Source organism: Ursus maritimus, unplaced genomic scaffold (genome assembly GCF_017311325.1).
Source record: "Ursus maritimus isolate PB19 unplaced genomic scaffold, ASM1731132v1 scaffold_20, whole genome shotgun sequence".
NCBI classification, from domain to species: domain Eukaryota; kingdom Metazoa; phylum Chordata; class Mammalia; order Carnivora; family Ursidae; genus Ursus; species Ursus maritimus.
Genome location: NW_024424453.1, coordinates 24458434 through 24481366, shown reverse-complemented (window position 1 = coordinate 24481366; position 22933 = coordinate 24458434). Strand labels below are relative to the sequence as shown.

At 51.3% G+C, this 22933-nt stretch overlaps 1 protein-coding gene across 4 annotated transcripts in view; it reads left to right on the top strand.

The window, feature by feature from the left end:
* The first annotated feature begins 8007 nt into the window (after window positions 1-8007).
* Window positions 8008-22933, top strand: part of MRAS (muscle RAS oncogene homolog) — a 52926-nt gene continuing 38000 nt past the window's right edge. Inside the window, exon 1 of one of the 4 annotated variants that reach the window (XM_040636776.1) lies at window positions 8008-8152. The gene's annotated coding sequence lies outside the window, so the exon portion shown is untranslated. Of the gene's footprint in view, window positions 8153-8446; window positions 8571-22933 lie in introns of those variants that run through there. The other 3 variants (XM_040636773.1, XM_040636775.1, XM_040636774.1) reach the window with 3 other exon arrangements.

The window sequence follows — 22933 nt, the reverse complement described above, 5'->3', positions numbered from 1 at the left end:
CTCACGTTTCCGCATGTTTTGCAAGCAAAGGCACTGACTACGTTTATTCTCAACTTTCTTTTCAGGAATGTTTACGCAGTGGACAGGCTTGAAAGATAGAGATAGCATCTCCTTCTAAAACAAAGAGCAGGTTTGCTTATAGCCTTAAAGATGGAAGTCATGTCTCCCTCTACAGCAAGCATACTCACTCTCCACTGTGAAAGCTGGGTTTCCTGAAGCTCAGAGTTCTTTGTAACACAACCCACTGCATATGCAGGTGTACCTGGCCTTCTTTGCATTGTCCTCTTGGAATCGAGGTTGAGAATCCGGTGCAAAAATGCGAATACCCTGATGACTACTCTTGCTATGCATAATAACAAATCCTTCACCTCTGACCTAGGAGTTTCATGTTTTCTGCCAGCGTCCATAAAACTATAGGAAGATCACTTGTTAGCTTGCAAGTAGGATAAAATCTCAGACCCTCATAATTCCTGATACCTACCAAGAGGTAATGAGCTTTTCCCCTTGATTAAACGTTTAGGCTCTCCTGGGAGATTAGAGAGTAGGACTTCTTTACCATCTAACTTCTCATTAGAACAGAACTCCTTGCCCATCTTTTTTTGGGCAGACAAAAGAAGCTTTTGAGGCAGATCTGGATCTCAGTTGGCCACACAGATCTCATTACTAAGACTCTGCTCCTCCAGGTGTCTCCTGAAGCTTCCTGAAAGACTGCCCCAGGCATCAGAGGGCTTAATGCTCAATGGCCTTCTGGGTTCTCTAAACTTTGCTAAGATGTATGCATTTAGTCTAAAAATAATGTTTTCAAATTCTAAACATCAAAGATTTAAAGTTTTTCTGTTTTATTTTTAAGCAGGGGTAATTTAACTGGATTTCGGAGAATGGGGCTAAATGGAAATGAGTAAATCCTGCTTTTCAGGTTCAATATCCAGGCAATTTTTGTTTTCTAACTTGGTATTACAAGATTTCAAATACTAAGACTCACTAACACATGTGGCTACAAAGGATGGCCATTTCTCCATTGTTTGGCCAGCTGGGGTTGGGTGATTAGCGAGAAGACATGCTCAGGATGCTGGGCTCAGGCTCCTAGTTGCGGAATATTGTCTCCTGTTGAGAGGCCAGGCCACGCCACGTTGTTCGTGTGGCAGGGAATAATGGCTCTCACCCTAGTTCTGCTTCTTCTCAGCTCCAGGAAATGTTCATCAGAGGATTTTCTCAATGAGGGAAGATAGCTGATGCTTTAAAAATCTATGTTTGAGGGGCTCCTGGGTGGCTCAGTTGGCTGAGCGTCCTACTCTTGGTTTCAACCCAGGTCATGATCTCAGGGTCGTGAGAGTGAGCCCCACACCAGGCTTCCCGCTCAGTGAGGAGTCTCCTTTAGCTTCCCTCTGTCCCCCTCCCTCGGCCCCTCCCCGCCACTCCCGTGTGTGTGCTCTCTGTTTCTGTCTGTCTCTCTCTAAAATGAATAAGTCTTTGGGAAAATGATGTTTTACCTGGTTTTCAGCAGTTAACTGTGATGTGCCCACATTCAGTTTTCTCTGTGCTTACCCTCTTTGGGACTCACCAAGCTCCTTGAATCTATGAACTTGATGTTTTTCACCAGCTGGAAAATGTTTTGCTGTTACCTGACGATTGCTTCTGTCCCATTCTCTCTCTCCTCTCCTTCTGGGATTCTAGTGATATGAATGTTAGACAACATTGTATATGGCCTGCTTATCTCTCAGTCTTTTTTCCTGTGCTTTCGTTTCAGTGTATTTTTTAATTTGTCTTCAAGTTCAGTAATCCTGTCCCCAGCTATGTTCAATCTGCTATTAAACTCGGCCAATGAGTTCTTGACTTCTATTAGTAGACTTTATAAGTTCTAGAGTGTGCATTTTATTTCTATTTTTATTATTTGTAGATTCTACTTATCCGGTGACATTATCTATTTTATCTACCTCTTCTATTTTATTCAACATATTAATCTAAGCGAGGATATTTTGAATTTCTGAAGTATAACACACATGCAACATTGCATAAGGTGTGCTAATCATGAATGCATAGTCTGATGAATTTTCACATTTGTATATACCCATGTAATCATCATCCACATCAAGATACATCATATTTCTGGAACTTCTTTCCCTCTCAGGCATCACTCCCCTCCCCCAAGAGATAACCACTAATCTGACTTCTGTCACCATCAATTGGTTTTACTATTTACTGGACTTCACGCATGTTGTTTTTTCCATCTGGCTCCTTTCACTTAATATAATGTCTATGAGATTCGTTCATGTTGCTTATATATTAGGACACCATTCTGATTTATTGCAGTATAGTGTTCTGTTGTATGAATAGACCACAATTTATGTATTCATCTCCCAGTTAATAAACATTTGGGTTGTCTCCATATATTCTTATATATGTTTTCTGGTGAACACAGTTGCTCGTTTCTCTTAAGTCTGTGCCTAGTAGTAGAAATGCTGAATCAGCAGGTAGATGTATGGTTAGTTTTAGTAGGTCCTACTTTCTAGGCTGATTGTGCCAGTTATCAATGTATTGCCGTTCAGTGCCAAATCCATCCTTATTACCTGCTCTGTGATAATGAAGCTGGACCCATTTCTCTTCTGCCATCTGGCACATTATTAAGCTTTGTCAGGAGAGAGTACTGGCAGCCACTTCAGGAGAAAGTGGCTTCTCTTCCTGGTTCTGATGTGCTCACTTGGAAGGTTCCTGCAGCACAAGGTTCCTGCACAGGTGGCAGCCAGAAGAAACACACAGCACATCTCCACTGACAGCTTCCTTCAACACCACGGACGTCAGCTTTTGAATGCATCATTCCTGTGGGAAATTTTCCAGCAAATTCCACAGTGTGGGACCTTTCCCTGGATGGCTTCCCTCAGTACCCAAGAGGAATGCTTTCCAGTGCATTCCTCTGCATGGAACTTCAGCAGACTTCTTCATCATCCACTGAGTCATGGCTACACTGTCTCCAACAAGGTATGGACCTCAGCCTGGGGGTAGAGGGTGATGAGGGACCCCATACAGGTTTTTTCCTTCCTTGGGTGTTCTGCTTCAGCTCTAGAGGCTATTCCCTATATCTGCTATAACTCTATTCCTTAGAATTCTCTTTTCCTCTTAGTACATAGTCCCCTTTTATATTTAGTAATTCCTTACATTAAAATTTCCTTGTCCAAATTACTGTGTGGTTTCTGTATCCTGAGTGAACTCTGGCTGATACATGGATATACCATTTTACATCTCCACCACCAATGTATGAGAGTTCTGGTGCTTCTAGAATCAATTATTTTAGAGTCCTATCTACTAACTCTAACATCTGAATGATCTGTGTGTCTGCTTCTATTGTCTATTTTTTCTCTTGCTTATCAGTTATCATTTCCTGCCCCTTCACCTGATTATTTTTTACTATATGCAGACATTGTATGTAAGAGGCATAGAGAATCCAGATGATATAATTTGCCACACAGAATGTTCCTTCTTTCCTCTGTTAAGCAGATGGCCATGAAGGATGATTGTCTCAGTCCGGTGAAGGATTAAGCTGAATCGAGGCTGGATTTCAGTTTTTGCAAAACAATTTATCTCTGTTTACCCTTACTCCTCACACGTGGGTTTTGGTTGAGAGCCTTGCAAGTATCTGTACCCTCCGCCATGAAGGACTGTAGAGATTCAGTTGTGCCCTTCAGGGGTTCCTAATCCAACTGTCTAGATTCTGCCCCCTTGCAGATTCAAAATCTGGCAAACGTTATGAGATAGGAGCTGGCCTTGTGTTTGAGGCAGGCCCTTTCTTCTTGGAGAGACTTTGTTTTCTAAGTGCTGTTAAGACTGTGGAAGATTTCCCTCTGCTTTTCAGAAGCCCTTAGACCTGGAACTCAGCAAACATCCTGTGGAGAAAATGGATTGTGTTTTTAAAGCCTCCATGTTCCCATTGTTCATTCTAGTACCATGTAGCCACAAATAGCTTTACTGGTTTCTCTTTCCTCCATTAGAGAGCTTTCTTTTGGGCAAAGCTTGGTTGTTAGCCAGTGCCCCAAATTGGCAAATGTCCGGGGAGATGTTGAGGGGACAGCTGGAGAGACTCATCTCATCTTGTTACGGTAGGACCATTGGCCTGCCACAGCCTATTACATCCTGCCTAGAAGAGGAAATCTAGGCTTTTTTTTTAATGTTTTTATTTATTTATTTATTTATTTATTTGAGAGAGAGAGAGGTAGTGAGAGAGAACACAAGCGGGAGAAGCAGGCTTCCCGCCGAGCAGGGAGCCAGATGCAGGGCTCGATCACAACCTGAGCCGAAGGCAGATGCTCAACTGACTGAGTCACTCAGGTGCCCCAGAAATCTAGGCTTTTGAGACTCAAAACTCTTTTCTTTTCAAACTTCGGTCTGTAGCATGTATTTCAAAATCTTAGAGGTGACTATTCTTTCTTGACAAATTTCTGCTGTAATGTCCCTGCCTTGAGGCTCTGAATGTCAAAATATCTGGGTTCAATGTTCTTCAAACTGTGTAAGTCACAACCCATTAATGGGGCATGAAATCAGTTTAATAGGTCTTGATAGCATTTTTAAATGAGACAGAATAGAATAGATCAGAGTGTATCACATAAAGATAAGTATTGTTTCGTTAAATTTTGGTTTCAGTTGTGTGTGTGTTTGGTTTTCAATGTAAAACCTATTCATTTCTATGGGTTGCACCCAAAAATGTTTAAAAGCCACTGGACTTTAAATAGAGGAAGACCTAAGGGGGAGAAAAACAAATGATCAGAAACAAACGTATTAATTGAGTAAGGACACCTTTTTGGAGAAGTTTGGCCACGACTGGGAAATGGATTGATTGAAAGCTGCTCTTCTGGCCCCAGGGAGCAAGAGGGAGTCCATGTGAGAGATAAACCACAGGCAGCAGGAACCATAAACATCAGAGAAGAAAATCCCGTGAGGCCTATCTCCTCATGGGGCTGGGGCAGCTGGGGTTGCACGGAGCGGGTAGAGGGAGAGCCGAAGATGAGAGATGACTGAATTTGGATTGGTACGAGCCATGAGAACCCCGAGAGAAGACCGTGTCATTCTTGGTGCCATATCATGGGCAGCCTAGCAAACAAAAGCCTGTACCTGGCCCAGAAGAAAAGGTCAGCTGAGGGGATGAACAGGCATGGGGGTGGGGTGAGGCTCAGCTGCTAACCCATGGTTGATGCTTCAGGGTCGGCAAAAGATCTAAGTATAGCCACAGGCCCGAGGAGACTAGTATCCTCCTCACCTTCTCCCTGCTTTCCCAACACAAACACAAACACAAACACAAACACGATTGACCTGCCTGTCGAGGCCACCAGACATAGGGGAAAGAGTACGGGCTGTGGGGTCAGAAGACCCTGACTCTGAGTCTACTGGCTGGATGGGATTGGGCTTGTGTCTTTATGTCAAAAACAGGGCAGGTAAGACCTGCGCGGGTGGTTGGGAGATGTGCAGACTCATCACGATGGCCATGTCCGGCACAGGAGCTCAGAGCTGCTTTTGCCCCCAGGGGCCACAGGGGGCAGGGAGTTCTGGAGGAACATCGCACCGCAAGGACCAGGCTGGCTCCGACTCTTGAAGTCCCCAGACCCCCTCGGCTTGCGTGCTGAACCCCAGGCACTCAGTTCGGGTCTGCTCTGAGGCATGGCGCTCAGCAAGCCTGGGGGCAGAGAGGCCAGCCCAGGCCACTGCAGCGGACGTGGTACATTTGCTTGTGTCTCTGAGCAGGAAAGCTCTACCCCGGGTCAGCGCAGCAACTCTCGTCTTTGCCCTATTGCAAGAGCTGGCTCCTGGCCCTGTGGCTGGCCTTGGTCCTCAGGCCCTGAAACTTGGGCCTGAGCCCGGTCTGGGTTTTTGGCCAGGAGTCGTTTGGGCCAGGAGTCTGGCCTTCTACCGTGCTGCAAACACACCTGGTCAGCCACACAGATCTGCGGGAGTTTTGGCAAAGACTCCCTTCTCAGTCCAGCTGAGCTAGGTATTTGTCTCACACGCCCCGGCTCAACCATCACCTCTCACAGAAGACCTGCCTGCACTGGGCACCCACACCCTCCCCACCCTGGGTTGGGTGCCCTTCGTCCACACCACTTACCCTCAGCTGGCACTTGGAGTTTGCTCGGAGGTAGGCCTCTGCCACAGCACCTGGCACAGGTAGGTGCTCTGGCAGCGTTTACGGAATGAATGAATGGTCAAACTCAGGCCTCATTTTCTTGCTCAGTGCCCCTGTCTGCCAGCAACTGAGCCATACGTTATTTCAGGGTTCAAAGAGCAGAGGAGGCAGCCCGGATGGGACAGGTGCCCTGTTGTAAGCCCTCAGCCACAGCCTGCATTAGAGAATCCCGGGTACCTGTGTGTAATTACTAGTTGTCTCAGTTCCTTTTCTGAGGAGACGGAATTTTAAAGATTTGTGTATGAAAGTGGCATAAAGACAAACCTTTGACCTTGTGTAGGCACTGTCTCAGCTCTAGCTGAGGGCAACACTGCCAGGGCCCTGTGCCCACCAGGGCCCGGCAGAGGATGTTTCTTGACAGAGGGAACCCGGGAGGGGCTGACAGACAACCAGGACACACAGACCTCTGCCAATCTTCCCCAGGGCCTGTGCTAAATGGAAGGAAGAGGAAGAAGCAGGTTCAGGGCAAGACCCAGCTGGTCACAATGAGATCTCTCCCTCGAGCCCCTTCCTCAGCCAGTTCTATTATTCCCCACCAACGTGAGATACTTGGTAGCGCCTAAAGCACTCCCCCTGCCATGGGGATTCTTGGGGTCCACAGGGACTTCAGAGCAGCAAGTGGAAGTGGGGGGACACAACAGCTCTCACCAAACGGCTGCATGGGTACCTGGGAGGCCAATCAAAACGTGCATTGGATTGGAAGCCCCAGCATGGAGGAAGGACTCGGTAGTAAGCTCCCCCTGGGCTTGGGGTAGACGGTTAGCTCTCAGAATGACAAGGGGATGAGTTCCCTCGATGTGTAAAACGGTTCCAAGTCATCATCAAGGTCCGCCCACAAAAAAGTCCTCAAAAATGACACCAATTACCAACATGACAATGAGATACCACTTCACTCCCACTAGGGTGGCTCTAAGCAAAAAGGCAGCGCTGGCGAGGGCGTGGAGCCATTGGTACGGTCGTACATGGTACATCGGTGGTGGGAATGCGGGGCAGCTGCTCTGGAACACAGCTGGGGGGTTCCTCAAAATGTTAAGCATAGCTAAGCCTATGACCCACAATTCTCCTTCAGTTCTACTCCAGTTCGGCTAGGTATATCCCGAGAGAAGGGAAAACATGTTCATACAAAGAGTTGTACACGAATGCTCACAGGAGCTGTATTCCTAACAGCCCCGAAGTACAATCAACCTAACCGTCCATCATCTGAAATGGAGACACAGAATGCGGAATATACATACGTTGGAATATTGTTTGGTCATAAAAAGGAATGAGGTGGTGCTTCATGCTGCAACACGGAATGAACGTTGAAAACATAATGCTGAGTGAAACAAGCTGGTCAAAACACACCCCATGTGTCATGATTCCATTTATATGAAATGTCCTGAATAGGCAAATCCTTAGAGACCGAAAGTAGATGAGTGGTTTCCAGCGACGGGGTGGGGGGGGGGGAATAGGGAATGGGGAGTGACTGCAAATGGGTAAGGTATTATGAAGGGGGCAGGGTATGAAAATGTTCTGGAATTAAAAATCGTGACGGTCCAGCAACTTTGCGAATATACTAAAAACCACGTAATCGTACACTTTTAAAGTCCTGTTTTATGGTATATGGATTATATTTCCATTTTTTAAAATAAGGAAAGAAGGTCGTTGATGGAGAGGACTTAGCAGAACTGAAACAATGAAATGGAGCACGAGTGTCGCCTGTGCCCGTCGCATCCATCTGAACGAACTTTGGGCCCAGGAACAGCGCATCAAGAACGCCTGGGGGGGAAGAGACGCTGGGTCAGGATCTAGGAAGAAACACGTCCCGGAATTCGAAGTGAACGCTGTTGAGGTGGCGGCCCGGGATCGCTAAGGGCCGGGGAGGCGTCGGTAGGCTCAGAAGTTGGCCGGGCCAGAGCGGAGACTCCAAGGTTGGGGCACAGAGGCTCTTAAAGAGGCCCGAGCGATTTCCCGTTCCGCGTCCACTTTAAAGCCAGCGCCGCCGAGGTAGGGTCTGACCGCTTAACTGCGCGGGGTCGGGGGCAAGGCGGCGGCTCGGGCCCCGCTCGGAGCCGGCCGGGGGGAATCGGCGCGGGTGGCCGGGACTGAGGCGGCCGCGCGTCCTGGGGGCGCGAGTGCGCGCGGGGGCGGCGGGGTCGCGGCGCCGCCCCCCCCCCCACCGGCGCCCGCCGCGGCGCTCTATTTTTAGCAGGCGCTGTTGCAATATAAGGAATGCGCGGCGCGCCAAGCCCTCGGGGCGCGCGCGGGCTGCGCGGTCGCTTTAAGGAGGCGCCGGGGCGGGGACGGGCCGGAGCGGCCAGTCCGGCTGCAGTGGGGCCGGCCGGGCGCGGCGCTGCCTCCTCGGCAGCGCCAGTATGGAGGAGGCGGCCTGAGGGCCGGAGCCGAGCCGGGGCTGGAACGCGCGGTGAGTGGTCGCAGCCGCCGGGGAGGGAAGGGGAGGGGGCCCGACCCGGCGCTTTGTTCCGGGCGGGAGGTGTGGCCGCCCCCCCGGGCCCTGCAGCGCTCAGCACGCGCGGAGTGCGCCCCGGGACTGGCGGGGAGTGGCCTTTTGCCCCCACCGCAGGCTCCGGCGGAACGTTGTGCGATCGAGAAATCCGCCACAATAGAGACCCCGGCGGGGAGGGCCTGTCCACCGCCCAAAGAGCCCCTTTCATGGAACCGCCCTTCGGTTTCTTGTCTGCCTCGGCGAGGACAAGCGGGGAGGTGGGCGGCGGGACTGGAGCGGCGGCGGAGGTGGGGGGGGGACTCTTTCTCCCCTTTTAAAATGGCGTTAACACGGGCAGGGATCCGCCGCGGGTGTTGTCAAATTTATCTCAATAATAAAAAGCAGCCTGCCGAGCAAACAACCCTTCACTGCGGGCCCGGGGCTTGGGGCTCTGCTCACAACTGGGGCCCGGCTCATTCATTGATCGGACCTGGCTGGGGCGCCCACTGAGTGGGGCACAGTGCCCGTTCCTGCTCTGCGGGGAAGGTAAGGACAAAAAATGAGTGAGGGCACAGTGTGGTCAGCAACGGGATCAGGGAAGAGCAGGGGTTGTGGGACAGACAGCGTGGAAGGTCAGGGAAGGCCTCATAGAGGAGGTGATGCCTAGCAGGAGCGTGGGCACTGGACACCGAGTTACACTATGTGGCTGCAACGGAGGTCTGTGCTGGCGTTGGAGAAAGCCGAGTCTGGAGAGATGGACAAGGGCCACCTCATCGGGCCGTGATCTCAGAGCTCTGGGATTCCCCCACCTCCTCCCCACGGGCCCCTGCCGGTACCAAACCTCCGTGAGCTAAATGGTTCGTGCATCTCCAAGACACACACTCTGTCCTGGACCTGACCAGAGAGAATGACTGACAAGGCTCAGAATTCGAGCCTCAAAAGAGTAATAAGGGAGATCTGAAGCCCCCCTGTAATAGCGGCAGCCAGCAGGGCTCACACGGACCAGGCGCTTGACCAGAGTGTGCTCGCTCATCGTTTAACAAGTCTCTCCCAGAGGTTTTATTGTATCCCATACATGTGGATGGGATGCTGTGGCTAGAAAGCATAAGTAACTTGCCCAAGATCCTATCTAGAGACCATGCAGCTGTCCAGGCCCCTCTTCTGAGGGTCTGGCAGACCCCGGCTTGAGGGCTCCAGGTGCAGCCTGTAGTGAGCTTTTGCTCTGTTGACAAGCACGGGTTGGTTGAAGTGTGAGGTGGTGAGCTGTTGGTATTAATAACTGACACGTGTCAGGGGCTTTGCAGGGAACAAAGCACTTCACCGAGACAGTTCTTAAAGAGTTTCTCCGGCTTCTCTTCCCAGGGAAGAAACTTGAGCTGGCTAACATTTTATGAATCTCCTAATTTCCTGTAAATTGCAAGTCCCTGCTGACTGGGGCTGAAAATGTTTCGGGCCGTGGTTTTCAACCTTGGGTCTGTTCTCACTCCCGGCAGCCAGTGAGTTTCTGTCTGCGGTTTATGGTGTAGTTTGTAGTTTCTCGGCCAGGTCAGGAGGCACTGGGCTTTGACGCTCTGGGGTTCTCAAGGCTGCAGGGTCTGCCAGCCTCTTTTGGAGGCGAGCGGCGTTGAAGAAGCCAGGTGCTCTAGTAGAGGCTGCCCGCACCCCGACCCCTGGCCTCAACATTTCTTTACGGAGAAGAGGGTCAGAGCTCCCTGCGGAACCCCGGTGAGGCGAGAGACAGTCTTCCAGGGTTTGCCTGCTCTGCTCTCGCAAAAGGCAGTTTGAATTTTCCGCTACTCATGCTTTCACCTACAGAAGACATTTTTGTGGCGGGTATAACTTTTATTTTATTACTAGCTCTAACCGTAGGTATTTCACACTTTGAGTTGATCTGAGCTGCTTATACAGTGACAGATCTCAGGGGCTGCTTCCTGAGTTTGAGTGATGGCTTGGAATGAGAGAGGGCTACCAAACGGATGAACGAAGCTGGCTTCTGGGGTGAATGGGCCTCACGTCAGTCAGATTTGCGTGGCGACCAGCCTGCGGGATCAAGTGAGTTCTCAGGGAAACGTGACCTCCGCTTTATATCTCGCACCTGGAGTAATCCATTCTACCAATGACATGCCCCCACGCGGGGCGTTCCTCCCTGCAAGTGATTGAAACACACCTGCTCATGAGCATTGTGTGGTTTGCACGAACCACACTTACGGGAACTAACTGGGAACACGTTCTTGTACAAAGCTGGAATATTCTCAAGCATCAAGAGTGTGCATTGAGTTGCAGAGGTTGTGTACCTGTCAGGCTCAGGGCGTAAGATGCAGTTACCTTTGTGCGGAGATGGGCAAAAGGAAGGAGCTGGGTGAGCTCCTTGTGTCCTGGGGCAAGTGGCGAGACTCCGTGGTCTAGGGGCTGTGCAGAAAATTCAGGCTCTGAGAGGAATTTTGTTGGTGGACTCCGAGGGCTCGCCAGCCTTTATCGTCTTGGGTGTTTCCACTGGGCCTTATGGTACTGGATCCGGGGAGCTGCTTTTGGCTGCAAATAACAAAACCCAAGGATTAGTAGATTCAGCAGAGTTGAGATCTTCCAAAGATGCCAAAGATGTGAAGTTGGTCTACGCAGAGACGGGGTATTAGTGCCACTTGCAGCAAGCTCTTGCATGGGAAAGGCAGCCAAGAAGGCTGAGGGTCTGGTGACCAGAGCAATGGTTTTTACCTTATTGGGTCACAGCCTCTTCAGTGTGCCAGTGAGAAGCCCAGAGAAAAGTCGCTTGGTTGTATAGAGTTGGGCATACAATTCAGGGGATTCATGGATCTCTGAAAACAAGCCTTAGATTCCAGGTTAGATCCCCTGGTCTAAGCCATGTTGTTTCACTAGTGGTTACCCAGGACCCACTCTGTGGCTCTGCCCTTGCAGCCAGGCTATGGTGCCGTGATGGTAGAGTCACGTGTTAAGAGTGAAAAGGAGCGGGCCGGTTGTTGGTGCCTGCTTCAGACTACAGAGCTGACATTGTTGAGGCTGAGGTGACAGCCTTGTTGCACCCCTCGGCGCCTGCTGTGCACACTTTGGTGCTCATCTCGTCTTCTGGGGGGTGTTTCTGCTGCACGTGGTGAGGGCGGTCTTGCCTGCTCCCAGAGACCCCACCCCCCGGTCGCCACCGCGGAGCGCCAGGTTGGCACCATCCAAGGCAGCTTTCTGCAGCCATCCCTCTTGGAGGGCTCATGAAGTACCAGTGTATATTTAACTTTTTAATGTCCCTCTCATTGACCTTTAGTATTTTTGGTAGCTTTTCTAGGTGGGGCCTGCTGATGGCCAGAAGGCTAAATGACAATGTAGGTCATTGCTGGTTGCTGAAATGTCATTGTGGGTCTCAGAGGGGCATATTTTCATCTCCAGAGCTTGGCATCTGGCCACCTAGAAGGGTAAAACCCCATGATTTACATCTGGGTTGTGATGCTAATGAGATTTGGGAGAGCACCGGGATGGATTTGGCTCTGCAGCAATGTGGTGGTAGCTTGAGGAGGGGATGGAGAGCTGGGGGCTCTGCGCCCTGGTTCTGGTCCTCTGTGGCTATCCAGAGGGCCTTGGGCACATCCCATGCTACAAGCACCCAGGCGCCATCTGTGACTTCTCTGCCTGCCCTCAGGGTTGTCATGGGATTAGATGAAATACACAGATGAGAACATGCTTGGGAGACCAGACAGGGCCATAAGGATTAAGAGCATCATCAATATTCAAGCAACCTCAGATAACAGAATCGTAGATCCAGAAGGGGCCCCCGGAGCGTGCTTAGTCTAGATGCGAATCCCGCGCAGCACATTTCTCAGAGTGGTCGGGGAGATAATTTCAGGTGGGGCACATACAGCATCATTTCCTTTTAATACACTTGTTTATAAGTATTATAAAAATACAGGCGTCACGTCCAACCCATTTTTTAAAAATGGATATTTTGTTCAAATTAAGGCTAGAGAAAGATTTTAAGTTAAAAAGTACGGTGGGGGCACCTGGCTGGCTCAGTTGGAAGAGCATGTGACTCTTGATCTTAAGGTTGAGTTCAAGCCCCATGCTGGGTATAGAGATTCCTTAAAAAATAAACTTAAAAAAAATAAAAGTAAATGAAAAGTATGGTGATTTTTTAAAAAGATTTTATTTATTTGTTTGACAGAGAGAGCACAAGCAGGGGGAGCGGCAGACAGAGAAGCAGACTCTCTGCTGAGCAGGGAGCCCAGTGTGGGGCTCAATCCCAGCACCCTGGGATCATGACCTGAGCCGAAGGCAGATGCCTAACTGACTGAGCCACCCAGGTGTCCCAGAGTATGAGGATTTTAAGGTAAAGATTAAGTCAGTAGTAGTTCAGTAGTAAACAAATATGGCCCAAATGGGAAAGTGACCCCTTGAATAAAGGCTGGGAAACTTTCAAGGGAGCCTCTCCCTTACAGTCCCTCCCTTACTCTCTTGGCTTCAGGTGGACTCCTCTAGAGATAGGGAGATTGCTGCCCCCAAATCCACCCACTTTTCCATTTGGGCATTCTCTCCTCCTTGCAAAGTTCTTTCCTTTCTCCCTTTAAGCCCCCCCCCTCCCATCTGTCCCACGTGATCTTCTGACACTCATGCTTTTCTCCAGCACCAGCTCCACTTTCTTCAGCAGCTCCTCTAATGGCATGGTTTAAAGGCAGTCCGTCTCCATCTGTCCTCCCTTCCTCCTTCCCCCTCTCCCCACTCCCTCCCCTCCCCCTTCCTTTCCCCCTTCCTCCTTCCCTCCCTCTCTTCAACAAAGACTTGTGGGCTGGCCCTAGGCTAGACACTATATTAGCCACATCTAGGCCTCACAGCAATCTCCTTTTATGAATGTGGGAACAGAGAGGTTGAATGGGCCACGTCCAGTCAAAGCCTGAGAAAAGCAGAGCCCAGGAGTCTGACCAAGGTCCGTCTGGTCCCTAAGCACATGCTCCTTCTGTTACACTGTGCTGCTCCCAGAACGGGATGACCAAAAAATGACACATCTCTTCTTTCCTGGTGCTCTTGGGGCCTGCCCCTCAGGGGTCTGAGCACGCATGACCAGTGCCGCAGGGGAGCAAACTCTCATGAGGAGGGGGACAGAGCGGCCTAGGCAGGAGGATGTGATGAGGCAGCTGGCTGGTGAAGAGAGGCAGAGCGCCTGGGTGGCAGTGGTTTTCCCTGACTCCCGTTAGTCTTACAGTCAACTGTGAGCCCCTAAATCATTTGGGCACTTGGTCTATTTTTTAATTTTGAAAGACAAAAAAATTCATATAACAAACACCACGTGCCCGTACCCAAAATGGACAGATGCCACAATTTGGTCTACACTCAGTCCATCACACAGTAGGTCAGGACTTCGGCCGTGTCCCTGGTCGTTAGGCCTGGCTGGTTTGGGCCTGTCCTTGCCTGAGGCGGGCTTTGGAGCCCAGCTCCTGAGTTTCCGGCATTGCTCTTTCAGCCTCCTATCCCCCACTAATTCATCAGGGGCTGCCTGGGCCTCCTCCGAGGTTGCCCATAGCTGGGGAGAAACCACTGGCGAGGGCGGGGAGCGGGCGCTTTTGGATTTAACCCTCGTCAAAAAAGTTGATCTGCTCTCGAAAGCACCTGCCTAGACCACTGCAGGTTCCGGCCAGGCTGTCGAGCACATATAGTCACACCTGCCCAAAGCGAAAGCCACTAAATGGTAGACATATATATATTTAGGAAAGAGAGAAAAAACATGATTTTATAATTAGATGACAGTGATTTGCTAAGCAGCTCATTTTACACAAACCTTAGCAAAATCCGTCTTCCGTTCCAAAGTGTGGAACTACCTTAAAGCACAGTGTGGTCCCTTCCCAAGGCCCGTGGCAGCCCCAGAAGGCAAGCGCAGGTGCCCAGGCCCGGCCCCTCCTCTGCAGGCCCAGTGATGAGGGAGGGGCAGCTGTTCACAGCCTCCTCCCTTCCACCCCCAGCGGCCTCCTGGGCCGGGGCCTGAGCCTTCCTCATCCCTCGAAGCTCAAGCCTGGGTTAGAATGGTTAGCATACAATGGAATATTACTCAGCTATCAGAAAGAACGAGTTCTCAACATTTGCTACAACATGGACGGCACTGGACGAGATAATGCTAAGTGAAATAAGTCAAGCAGAGAAAGACAACTATCATATGATTACTCTCATCTATGGAACATAAGAACTAGGAAGATCGGTAGGGGAAGAAAGGGATAAAAAAAGGGGGGGTAATCAGAAGGGGGAATGAAACATGAGAGACTATGGACTATGAGAAACAAACTGAGGGCTTCAGAGGGGAGGGGGGTGGGGGAATGGGATAGACCAGTGATGGGTAGTAAGGAGGGCACGTATTGCATGGTGCACTGGGTGTTATACGCAACTAATGAATCATCGAGCCTTACATCGGAAACCGGGGATGTACTGTATGGTGACTAACATAATAAAATAAAAAATCATTATAAATTAAAAAAAAAAAAAAAAAGAATGGTTAGCAGAGCAGTGCTTTTGAAAGCCATGCAGGAGAGACTCCGAAACTTCCAGGAAAGCCTTCCACACCCAGGCAGATTCCATTTGCAGGGAGTCACAATGGGGGAGGAAGATTTGACCTAGTTTCCTAAGAGAACATGGGGACCTAAGGTGGTCCCCAAGTCCTCTTTATTAAGTGGGGAGAATGAGTTGAAATATTCACCGTCCCTGAGGGGCCCCCTGAGTCTGACAGGCTGCAGACGCCAGCACGGGAGCCCCGGGACCTCAGAGGCACCTGCTTGGAGGGGTTTGTCTTCCAGTAAAAGCAGTCAGGAGACTGCACCAGCGAAGACAGTTGAGCAGACCAATTCCTATTTGTACAGAAACACACATACACCTTATGTTTACAGGCTCACTTCTCTTTTCCGAAACTGATGATTTGGATTATTTTTAATGAATTCCTCCCCTTATTTCTAACCATCTTTACTCTGGCTCCAGCCTTAGCATGGCTCGCTTAGATTACTGCAATACTGTTCTGAGTCTCTGTCTCTCATTTTGCCCTTGGTAAATCCATCTTAAAGTTGGACAAAAATATCGAAGTCAAATCTGAGCATTTTCCTCCCTTGCTTATAGACCCTTAATAAGGAGAAGGGACTAGTCCTACCAGACACTAAAATACGATAAAACCAGAATAAAGTGGTGTAGGCCTGGCACAGGAATAGATAGGTCAATGAAACAGAATAGAGTGCTTCCCCTGAAGTCCCTCCTCCCCCCAAGAACTCCCTTTTTATTTTAAATGAGACCCACTTTCAAAAGAAAAGTTCTGTTTCACAAGGATCAGCTGTATATACTATGTGTTAGGGGGCCCCTACTACACCAAGTACCCAAACAGTGAGAATGTGGGCACGTGGGGCTGTGTGGAGGTTGCCGGAGGGGTGGTGGAGGTGGGGAGGCCCACCGGGCCCATAGAAACCAATTCTCAGGGGGTCTTGCCTCTCCAAAACAGCATATATTCATTTCAAAAGCAAAATTAATTTTCATTTCATTTAGGTGTTTTTTTTTTATCTTTTCGAATTCCAACATACCTTCTTGAAAATTCCCCCTCTTACATAACCCACACATTCACCCCTTTATATTTGAATTCTGCTGGAAATGTAGGGCCCGAGGAGGAGACCCAAGTGAGCCCATCTTTCTTGGTGAGGACCATTCTCTCACAAGTTGGCTCAGCAGCCCAAAATAGCCTCTATCGTGTTCTTCTTTCAATGCCGGCTTTATTGTAACCAGGGATGATGGAAAAGGGTGGAGCCACTGTCCCAAAGCCTTGGGGGCATATATTAAAAAATAACTGTATGAGATCTGTCTTCTCAGCCATCCCTCCACACCCACATTCCTCAGGTTGAGATTCCGTGGGCAGCGGAGCCGGGAAGGTCTGGTGTTCCTCACACCCAGCCCTTCTTCTCCAGGAAGCCAGGCCCAGCCCCAGGTGCCCTGCTGGCCTCCCAGGGAGCTAAGGTCAGCTGGCATCAGAACCTTCCCGCCCACCCCTACTCACTGACCCCCGACCCTGCCCGCCCGCAGTGGACAGCGGCCCGAGTCCACTTATCTGGGACTGGGTGGGTGTTTCCTGCATGTTTGAGATTTTACAGAGGAAATCAAAATAAAGAAACAAAGCCTTTGTTTTACTTCTGGACTCAAACTGGGGACGGCTGGAGGGATGGAAAGGGGGAGCTGGAGTAGGTCACTTGGCACTCCAACAAAATAACCATTCTAATAAAGCATTTAACAGGGACTTTCTTCTATTTAGGGTTGGTGTGAGTGAATAGGGAGGACAGGGCGGAGGGCTGGGAGAGCCTCTGTGTGTGGAAGGAGAGGGCCCCAGGCAGGGTCGCTGGCAGGGCTCTGGGGCCACCATCGGGGCTGCAGAATTGGCAGCCAGAAGGCCCAGAGGGGGTCTCAAGTCCTCCTTTCCTTCCTCAGAAGTCCCATAGGAGAGTGGGAAAGAGCATGGACTGCAGGGCCAGAGGACCGCCACTCCAATTTCTGCCCTACCACCTGTTGTCATGTGACCTTGGGCGGTCCCCCACCTCTGTGAGCCTCCCTTGCCTGATCCCTAACAGGGAACAATGCAGCTGTAAAGCACAGGTCCCAGCCACCCTCCCAGCCACCCCATCCCAGTTCTTCCTGACCCAGTTATACCGGGCCAGGCCCTCATCTCTCATCTGCGCAAATGGGGAGGTGCTCTCCCCAGTATTTCATCATTCTTCCCAAAGGATTTTCTCCTTTTAGAAGTTCTCTGGGTCTTTTCTTTTCTTTTCTTTTCTTTTCTTTTCTTTTCTTTTCTTTTCTTTTCTTTCTTTCTTTTCTCTTTCTCTCTCTTTCTTCTTTCTCTCTCTTCTTTCTTTCTCTCTTTCTCTCTTCTTTCTTTCTTCCTTTTCTTCCTTTTCTTTCTTTCAAAGATTTATTTATTTGAGAGAGAGTGCAGCGGGGAGGGACAGGGTGAGAGAGTCACAAGCAGACTCTGTGCTGAGCATGGAGCCAGATGGGGGGCTCAGTCTCACAACCCTGCGATCATCACCTGAGCCGAAACCAAAGGTTGGACACTGAACTGCCTGCACCACCCAGGTGCCTCAAAGGTGTTTTATTTTATTTATTTTTTAACTAGATTCTACACCCAGTGCAGGGCTCAAACTCATGACTGTGAGATCAAGACCTGAGCTGAAATAAAGAGTCAGACACTTAACCAACTGAGCCACCCAGGTGCCCCTATTATTTAATTTTCTTTAAAAATTACCTAAGCATTGATGAAAATGCTCCCCACCTGTAGTATTTCTGAGGATTTCAGAGTGGGCACCATGTCCACTGGCCATCTGGCCTCCCAGATCAGCTGCCCCCGCATTGCCCCATGCCTGTGTGCAGTCGGCTTGGCTTCCTCATTCCCTAAGCCCTATTAAGCCACAGCTACCACACTTTCACCAAGGGCTTATAAGAAAGAGGCTTATCTATTGCTCAGGACAGGGCAGAAGTTAAAATTGAGTAGTAGACCTCCTCCTCTTGCCCGCTAACCCCTTGGAGGACTTCTCCTGGCCTGTCTCTCTTTAAGCTTAGTCTGCTCGCATTTGCCAGGGACCCATTTTCCTGGACACATTTCCTCAGAGTTTCTGAGAACTCCACATTTCCATTACTTTGGTGGCAGAGCAGTCGTGAAATCTGTCCTGGGCTGGGCTGTGGGCCTATGCTTTTGCCTCCAAAGAGGGCCACTGAAGAGCTCCTCTAAGCAGGAGTTTGCACACACACACCCCCAGCACTGAAGTACTACTGCTCCTGCCACTTGGCCACGCCAGGACTTAACAGGGCAGCGCGTTTTATTTCCGCTGATGGAGAAATGATCAGAATCCACAACCCGTGCTGCCTTGTTTCAGGGCTCTGGAGAAAGGGGGGTGCTTCAGAGCTATGCCCCACGCTATAGCCCATCTCACAGGGGCCATCCCAGGGGCAGAGAGCCGGAGGCAGAGCAGATGTTAGGAGCTTAGAAATGGGTCCGACACATCGTTTTGGATCCTGGGTGTGTCACTTCCTAGCTGTGTAACCTTGGAAAAATTATAAACCCCTCTGTACAAAACTGTCGGTAGTAGCAGCCACCTGCTGGAGGTCCACCCGGGCTGAGTCCTGTGGCCGGAACCCATCAGGACAGTGCCTGTTTATTATGTCCTGACCACATACTCAGCACTTCACTTGTACTCCCCCGAGCACCCCCCGCCACACCTCAGACTGGGTGAGATTACTGTGACAGTCTCCCAAACACGTCTCCTGACGGCACTGGGCACGCGGCTACTCCATCCCTTCCTTGCTCACGACGTACCGTGTCGGCTCCACACGAGGATTAGAGCTGATCTTAATCAGCAGATATTTATTGAACACCTTCTTTGTGTCACACGTGTGCTGGGCACCCGAGATCCAGTGGGGAGTCCGACAGAGGACAGGCCCTGTGCGGGTCTGCCAGCTTGGCCCATCACTCCCGCCCCGGTCCAGGGCCTGGTTGTCTGGCCTGGCCAGGCTGCCGAGGAGGATAGGAGACCGGCAGTGACTGTTTTGCATTTGAGGAGAGGGGTGTGGAAAGCTGCCTCCTGCCTTTCCAGCTGAGTGGGCTTAAAATCTGGAGTTTGGGAGGGTCTCTGAAAGTCACCCCCCCCCTCCAGCCCTGGTTCACTCCTCCAGAGTCAGGCTGCTGGACCCTCCTTCCTCCATCCTGCTTCAAGGAAAATCCCACACCTCCCCAGCTGCTCATTGTCATGCCCACCTCGTTTTCAGGAAGTTTCCTTTTTATTTTGCTCCAGCCCAGCTCTCTACAGTCTGGTTACTCTTTTAACGTGGAGATTGGATTGCCTCTCCCCACCTCAGGCAAGAGCCTGGGCTGTGTTTCTTTCTCCCTGTTGGTCAAACATATAAATTTTTACGTTTTTCATTAACGGTGTTTGACATCTTGAATATAAATGATAGAAACAAATGAAAGCAGTGCTGATTTTTTAATGTGACTTTCTGCCCTTCACCTCCCCGGGTCCGAACACTCCTCGGGTGGGTCGTGTGCCCTCCCTCCAAAGACAGCGAGCCTGGAGATCCAGGCTGAGTAACCCCTGCTGCTGTTACTCCTCACTGTCATTTTCACCTCCTTTAATCTCACACCTGTTTGTGGCCAGAGCCAGGCCAGGCCAGGGCAGTGCAAAGAGTGTCTGCCTTGGAGCAGACGCATCACTTGATGTGTGCGTGCTGGATGCATGCTTGAGGGGGCCTGGGGTGGCCGCGGGTGCGCTTGTGGGCTGGAGCCCCCGGGAGTGGTTTGTTCGGTTCATATGATGGGGAGCTAATATTAAAAACTCAGCTTCACTTAAAAATTCAGATTTCTGGCTACTCTTTGAAGATGCAGACTCTCGGGCAACCCTGTTGCAGATATGCTCATGTTGCAGCAGTCAGTGGGTGGAGGGTAATAGTGGTCTCCTATTTGCCACAAGCCCCACTGCTCCCTACTGCCCGTACCTGCCCCCTTCTCTCATTTATCCACCTGGCCTCTGCAAACATGTGAGATTGGGATGTTCATTTGTTTCCCGAGTGCCTCTTTCTGCTGCTGCAGGGGAAAGCAGTTGAAGTAGTGGGACAGCCAGGACTTGGAGGACTGGAGTTTAGCCATAGTTGGACCTGGCTAGAAGCGTCCATCTCATAGCCGGGGGCTGCTGACACAGAGCAATGCCTGCCCCTGGCCTCCAGGCCTTCCCTTTGCGTCTGTCACCACCCCACCCCTCTCCTGAGCTGCTTCCTTCCTAGTGTGCTAGTGTGAGGCCATGGCTCTATGAGGCAGGCAGCTCTGGGCTGGAACAGCCCTGGGGGACAATCCGTAAAGCTGTACTCTGCTGAGCTGCACCTCCCATCCCACCCCCCACTTTGGGGAAAGATAGTACCAGAAGATTTGCCTTGCTGCCACCAGGAGGCTCCAAGGACAGGGTGTGGCATTCCCAGACCAGCAGGCAGAGGTGGGACCTGGGAGGTACAGGAGACTCGCTGTTTTGGGAGCATGGGTGGCAGGGAAGCACCCCCTCATTGTCACCCGCTTCTCCTGCTGGGCTGGTGCCCATGTGTGTCTAGTGGAACTCCTCACGTGGTATCTCCCTTATGAGGGCCACCACTCACTACTGCGGGACCCTTCTGGCCCACGGGGTATAGTGCCCACACTACCTCTGCCCTGCCCTCCAGCCAAGCCAGAACTTCCGCTGGCTCCCAGTGCCAGCCCCGCACTGTGGAAATGCAGACAGCCAATACCTGGAGTGTCTCTGTGCAGAAAGCTGTGCCAGGGCTCTTGAGAGGTAAAGACGATGAGGGCCAGCCTTCAGACCCCTGCCTGCCTCACCCAAGTGGGGAAATGTGACGGAAAAATAACTCCCAACTCCTAGATTTGAAGGGAGAAGAGGCAGAATGGCCATATAGCTGAGCTAGGAGCTTTGTGGCCAGACTCGCAGACGGACAAGCCACAGAACCTCTGTGACCTCAGTGTTCATCGCTGACAGGTGCTAAACGGTGCCACCTTGGTGTGGTGGCCGTGAGGAGTCAAATGGCCTAATGGCTGCTAAGCCCCCTGCTGCCACCTGCCACCTGGCCAGCACTCCCCAGACGCAAGCATGGTGGCTGAGTGGAAGGAGAGCTGGAAGGTAGGAGAGGGCTGGGGAGGAAGGGATCACCTCAGGAGGCCGTTCCTTAGAGAGGGAATGTTCTCACAGGTGGGGGAAAGGTGAAAAGATAGAGAACATTCATTGGCAGACTCCGGGGTGCCCTGCCGGGGGCTGGAGTCCCTGACAACTTAGACACCATCTCTGTCCTCAAGGATGCCATACTAGGGATCAGCAGGACCAGAGGCTGCACGAGGGGGCAAGGGGTGCTGAGGGCAGGCCGTTCAGGGAGGGCCTGGAATGCTACCGTCAGCGGCGAGAGCTTCAGGCGCCCATGGGAGTTGGCTGAGGGGTGATGGGAGGATAATGGCGGCGGAGGGGGCCCGGGCAGAGGACAGAGCCAAGGCACTGAGTGAGCCTGCCAAGAGCGGTGGACTTGCTAGGGCCTTGGCCTTGGATTGGAGGTAAAGGGTTTTTTGAGCTGCTAGGGGAAGGAAGAGGGAAAGAGCGCCGGGACAGAAAGGTGGGATGGGGGTCTGCAGGGGGTTTACTTGAGGCGCAGCTGAATCCATGTTGTGAAGGGCTGAGCCTGAGCAGCCCCAGAGCTGTGCAGAGGCAGCTGTGTCAGAATGGGGAGAGAATGAGACAGCGGCCTACCAGGGTCTGGGGGTCTGAGGGACCTCACTTTAGGGACCCCCAAAGTATCCAGAAGCTACTCATCCCTGGTGGGGTGACTGCCAGAGTGACTTTTCCGGTGGACATGCAGGCTCCTGTCTAAGGCTGAGAAGTTCTCCTTGGCTGCAGGGGTGACTGCCCCAGTGCTAGGAAAATATTAATAGGCCCCCGGGGCTGAGAGTAAGAATTTAAACATAGAGCCACTTCCTCCTCTCAGCCCCTACCTGCCAAGGAAGGAAGCTGTGACCCAGGTGGCTGCACCGCCCGCACCCCTGGATTGAGTACACACCCACCCTCCTGGTGGCAGTAGGACATGGGGACATGGTGGGGGCAGGGGTGCTGAGTGGGACCTCTGAGGCTGAGAGGGCCAGGTGGCAGCACCCCAGAGCTGAGGATGCCAGTGGGACACATTGTTCTGAAGGGCTGTGTGGACCCTGAGACACTGGTGCCCTCGTTAACCCCTCGGTTTCCAAGAGCCTCAGACCCTCCCGTGCCCTGGGCTAGCTGGGGGCTGAGTGGGGCAGTTTTCGTTTATACTCACCAAGTCTGAGCTTCCCCTTTACCAAGCTGTTCCCCTGGGCAAAGGCCTTAACATTTCTGACTCTGTCTCCCCGCTGGTAAAATGGCAAGACTAAATGCCACCGTGCTTGGTCATGCCTGGAGCCTTTGTGGCCCTGCCAGCCCACCTGTATCACCTTCCTGCTCCTGCCTGACCCTGTACCCCTTCCCCATCTGCTTCCCTCTCCCCCGAGCTACTGGAGTTCGTCCCATGCAGGTTATCTAGTCTTTCCTGGCTTTTCTCACTGGTTAACTGCACTGCGGGCAGCAGAAAGAGTTCGGGGCCCATTGGATTGGATAGGCCAAGATGTGAATGCTGCCCTCCAAGGCAGAAGGGGGGGGCTGCTGAGGGCCCCACACAGAGGGCATGAGAACATACTGAGGAGGGAGTGGTGAGGGCTAACTTCTGTTGAGTTTGTTACCTGTGGGACCAGCCAGTTCACAGGATATGAGCTCAGGCAGGACTCTGGAGAGACAGGAGGGCTTCCTGCAGGAGGAAGGCTT